Below are 5,639 nucleotides of genomic sequence, written 5' to 3'. Positions count from 1 at the left end.
CTAGATGAAGAGCACAAACTTTCAAAAAGCTTTGAAAAAGTTCAACACTGAATTCCCATACATACCTTCTATTCTATAGAGTAGACGTGACCAAAAACTACCAATTCCGGAGGGGTTTCTTATAGTTGGCAGTTGATCTCCTGCATAACAAGCACACTGTACCTGGAGTTTCACCAGCCGATCCTAAGGGCCCACACATCGGGCGGCTGATGGACAGTCTGAAAAGAGATTCCCCAGGAGTCGGATTTGCTGCAGATGTTTCTGGAGACTGGTAAAGCGATGGGAAGTAAAATGGCTCCACAGGACGCAAATCTTTTCATGGCCAAGCTTGAAAGTGACTTTTTTTCCTCATGTCCCATCAGGCCTCTGGCCTACTATCGTTTCATTGACGATATTTTAATCATCTGGACGGGGTCTGAGCAACAGCTGAAGACGTTCTATGAATTGATTTCATCCCACCATCAACCTAACACTCAACTGTTCCTGTACTGAAATTAACTTTTTGGACACCATCATCAAGCTACAGAACAATGAAATAGAGACATCCCTGTACCGGAAGCCAATCGACCGTCCTACATACCTTAAATGAGACAGTTTCCATCCAAAACACATAAAAAACTCTATTGTCTACAGCCAAGCCATCAGATACAATCGGATATGTTCCAACCCTATGGATAGAGACAAACACCTTGATGGCCTCAGAAAGACCTTTTTGAATCAGGGCGACCATCCAAGAAGAATTGAGAACCAGATTACAAGAGCCACCAGAATATCAAGGAATCATCTCCTACATTACAAAACCAAACAAGAAAACAACCCGGTGCCTCTAGTAGTCACCTACAATCCAAATCTGGAGGCGCTAAGGAGAGCTGCACGGAAACTACAACCCTTACTACAAAAAGATGCCCGATTACAATCCATATTTCCAGACCCCCCACTTCTGTGTTTCTGGCAGCCCCCAAATCTAAGAAGCATTATTGTCAGAAGCTCCCTGTCATCTCCTCCAGCTACAGGTACTTTACCGTGCAAACAGAAAAAAATGTAAAACCTGTCCGTTTATAACGACCACAGACAAGATAAAGATCCTCAATTCACATCAGGACTATATGATCCCAGGTACGTTCACCTGTATCACATCTAATGGGGTGTACTTAATTATGTGTACCAAATGTCCATCTGGGGGTCTTTATGTAGGGGAGACAGGGCAAAAACTTAGGACAAGGATGAATTGTCATCGCCAGCCACACAATAAAAGAAAAAAGAATAGATCTACCTGTAGCCAAGCATTTTTGTTCCCCTTATCACAGCATAAAATACATGAAATTACTGGTATTAAAAGGTAACTTCAAATCTCAGAGAGAAAGGAGAGTCTGGGAATATAAACTCATGGTGACCTTTGACACCTTCAGAGCAGGAATGAATGTGTTGCATGGATTTATGTCATTCTATATCAACTAAGGAATGTGGCCATCAGACTTGTGGGGTCATCACAACACTGCACCAAACAATAAAACTTTCACAGTCCTTATCTATGAACTGCTAAAATATTTATAGCCAGAAATGTTTATCTCTCCCATAGTAATCGCTCTGCTTTCCATCACCTGTCTCATCTATTGCATTATTTCTGTGCCATATTGTGTATTAATATGTGATGTGACTCTTCAGATTTTGGGTTATACTAGCCTGATGAAGAGACCTGCGTAGTCTCGAAAGCTTGCAATTTGTTACCATCTTTTCAGTTAGCCATTAAAAGGTATCAACCACTGAGGACTCTCAAATCTAAATATTTTTCTATCTACTGGCTAACACGGTACAAAAAATATATACATATGTATATATTTTTTTTCCCCTGCTGGAGATGTTTCTAAATCCTAAACAAGTAATCTGCCCTGAATTGTGAAGACTTTCCTGCAGCTTTTATAGATTTCCATAGTGAAGTGAAATAAAAAATAATCTATTAAAAAAAAATCAAAACTTTCGGATCGGATACTTTTCACAGCGAGGACTCGAGGTTTGCTATCCGCAGCTTCAATGGCTGGATGTGCGATTTACCAGCGGTGTTTGCTGCTGTAACGACCTCTCTGGATTTCGCTGTGATATCTAGTGGTTGTCAGCCTGATTTTTCCATATAGGCGTGTAAGGAAATGAGCGCGCCTAGTTGGCTAACTCCCATGAAACCTCTTCGGTTTCCTTTCTGCTCAGTATTTACCCCATGACAATGACTAGAATGTGTTGGGAAGTGCGGCAGGATCATGGTGAAAATGTCTCCTCACCTCTTCCCTCTCCTCACACCTTCCCACACTTCCCTGAAGAGTGACTGAACCAAATGGCCAAGGGTAAGACCATGGGAACTCTTAAGATTCTTGTCCAAGGACTCACCATACTGACATTTATAGGGTAGATGTATAGTGACGGAAGTAAGAGGTCGAAAGTTTGAATGGCTGAAAAAAATTACAAAAATGTACACATTTGGATCTCCTAAGCCTCAATGGTTTCTTGAAGGCATCACAAATGTGGATTCATTGTCGGTGAGATTTAACATTGAGTTATCTCAGAAATGATTTTTCTCTTGAGAACTGCTGCTTGGGGTCAATTTTTTAGGAACTCGCTGAATTTGGCCAAATCAAAAAATTTGCAGTCCGCTTCGAGCAAATTGTGTAAGGCTGACCATACACAGTAGAAGGCTCTTGGCCAAACGATGCTTTGGCTCATTGTTTGGAAGACATCCATCTCAAGGGGCTACAATACCAAGAAGGGGTTGTCCGGCCGAGCGCTCCAGGGTTCTCCATGAGAAAGCTGACTGACACATCGGCCGGTGGCTTATCTCAGGGAGAACAATGTGACCGATAGTCCGAAATTCAACATGCTCAATCGACATCTCTCCCGACCATCAGTTTATTGGTGCCACCATACATATTAGACCACCAACCGATCCCGTCCATGTCAACAGAATCGACATAGTGATGATGCGGCAGAGAGATCCTGACACTGACAGCGGACCGTGCTGTATACACCCTGCCTATGCATAGACGGAAGAAGACACGAACGCATACGTATATCTGTGTCATAGAAGATCTGGAATAATAGTGTAGAAACTATTACAAAAGTATATTAATGAAAAAAAAAAAAATTTTCTTGCATTGGCCGGGAATCGAACCCGGGCCTCCCGCGTGGCAGGCGAGAATTCTACCACTGAACCACCAATGCTTAGATAGAAAGCACAGACTCTCCAAAAGCTTTGAAAAGTTTGTAAAGAAGAATCAACACTGATTTCCTATAGAAATAAAGGAGCGAAAAATACCAAATAGAAGAAAGAGCACAAATGTGAAATGAATCCGCCGCTAAAAATAAAACCTTTTACTCTACAAAGTAGACCTGGCCAAAAACTGACCATTCTGGAGGGGTTTTCTTACTGTCAGTCGTTCCTGGAGTTTTATCAGCTGATTCTAAGGGCCCCACACATCAGATGGTCGTTCTGAGACCTTCCGGAAGAGAAATTCACCGTGATTCCAATTGTTTTTTCAGCAGAAACCTGCAGCGAAATCGTAAGCAACTTATCTGCTCCGGATTGTGCAGACTTTGCTGCAGCTGTTACACAGATTTCCATAGTGAAGTGAAAAAAACAATAATTTATTAAAAAAAAAAAAAAACAAACCTTACGATCGGATACTTATCCTGTGAGGACACGAGGATTGATATCCGCAGCTTCATCCATTTAATGTAAACGGTTGGATGTGCCATTTACCAGCGATGTTCGCTGCAGCACCGACGACTACGGATTTCACTGGTGTGATTCCTCTGCGGGACGTCTCCAGCAGAAACGCAACATGGGACGCAACCTCAGCTGCACAGCGACCTCAGCTGCACAGCAACCTCAGAGAGAAAGGAGAGTCTGGGAATATAAACTCATGGTGACCTTTGATACCTTCAGAGCAGGAATGAATGTGTCGCATGGATTTATGTCATTCTATATCAACTAAGGAATGTGCCCCTCACACTTGTGGGGTCATCACAACACTGCACCAAACAATAAAACTTTCACAGTCCTTATCTATGAACTGCTAAAATATTTACAGCCAGAAATGTTTATCTCTCCCATAGTAATCGCTCTGCTTTCCATCACCTGTCTCATCTATTGCATTATTTCTGTGCCATATTGTGTATAAATATGTGATGTGACTCTTCAGATATTGGGTTATACCAGCCTGATGAAGAGGCCAGAGTAGTCTCGAAAGCTTGCAACTTGTTACCATCTTTTCAGTTAGCCATTAAAAGGTATCAACCACTGAGGACTCTACTGGCTAACACGGTACAAAAAATATATATATATATATGTATTTTTTTATTTTCACTGCTGCAGATGTTTCTAAATCCTAAACAACTAATCTGCCCTGAATTGTGAAGACTTTCCTGCAGCTTTTATAGATTTCCATAGTGAAGTGAAATAAAAAATAATCTATTAAAAAAAAATCAAAACTTTAGGATCGGATACTTTTCACAGCGAGGACACGAGGTTTGATATCCGCAGCTTCAATGGCTGGATGTGCGATTTACCAGCGGTGTTTGCTGCTGTAACGACCTCTCTGGATTTCGCTGTGATATCTAGTGGTTGTCAGTCTGATTTTTCCATATAGGCGTGTAAGGAAATGAGCGCGCCTAGTTGGCTAACTCCCATGAAACCTCTTCGGTTTCCTTTCTGCTCAGTATTTACCCCATGACAATGACTAGAATGTGTTGGGAAGTGCGGCAGGATCATGGTGAAAATGTCTCCTCACCTCTTCCCTCTCCTCACACCTTCCCACACTTCCCTGAAGAGTGACTGAACCAAATGGCCAAGGGTAAGACCATGGGAACTCTTAAGATTCTTGTCCAAGGACTCACCATACTGACATTTATAGGGTCGATGTACAGGGACGGAAGTAAGAGGTCGAAAGTTTGAATGGCTGAAAAAAATTACAAAAATGTACACATTTGGATCTCCTAAGCCTCAATGGTTTCTTGAAGGCATCACAAATGTGGATTCATTGTCGGTGAGATTTAACATTGAGTTATCTCAGAAATTATTTTTCTCTTGAGAACTGCTGCTTGGGGTCAATTTTTTAGGAACTCGCTGAATTTGGCCAAATCAAAAAATTTGTAGTCCGCTTCGAGCAAATCGTGTAAGGCTGACCATACACAGTAGAAGGCTCTTGGCCAAACGATGCTTTGGCTCATTGTTTGGAAGACATCCATCTCAAGGGGCTACAATACCAAGAAGCGCTTGTCCGACCGAGCGCTCCAGGGTTCTCCATGAGAAAGCTGACTGACACATCGGCCGGTGGCTTATCTCAGGGAGAACAATGTGACCGATAGTCCGAAATTCAACATGCTCAATTGACATCTCTCCCGACCATCAGTTTATTGGTGCCACCATACATATTAGACCACCAACCGATCCCGTCCATGTCAACAGAATCAACATAGTGATGATGCGGCAGAGAGATCCTGACACTGACAGCGGACCATGCTGTATACACCCTGCCTATGCATAGACGGAAGAAGACACGAACGCATACGTATATCTGTGTCATAGAAGATCTGGAATAATAGTGTAGAAACTATTACAAAAGTATATTAATGAAAAAAAAAAATACTTTTCT

The 5,639-nt window shown here is 42.1% G+C and overlaps 1 non-coding gene across 1 annotated transcript; it reads right to left on the bottom strand.

Moving 5' to 3' along the window:
- Window positions 1–3,136: 3,136 nt before the first annotated feature.
- TRNAG-GCC (transfer RNA glycine (anticodon GCC)) lies at window positions 3,137–3,207 on the bottom strand. The gene has a single exon. It is a non-coding gene; the product is annotated as a tRNA-Gly (tRNA).
- Window positions 3,208–5,639: the final 2,432 nt, after the last annotated feature.

This window comes from Phyllobates terribilis, unplaced genomic scaffold, assembly GCF_046119375.1.
Source record: "Phyllobates terribilis strain yellow unplaced genomic scaffold, ASM4611937v1 Scaffold_11__3_contigs__length_659146591, whole genome shotgun sequence".
Classification (NCBI taxonomy): domain Eukaryota; kingdom Metazoa; phylum Chordata; class Amphibia; order Anura; family Dendrobatidae; genus Phyllobates; species Phyllobates terribilis.
This window is presented reverse-complemented; position numbering and strand designations above follow the sequence as displayed.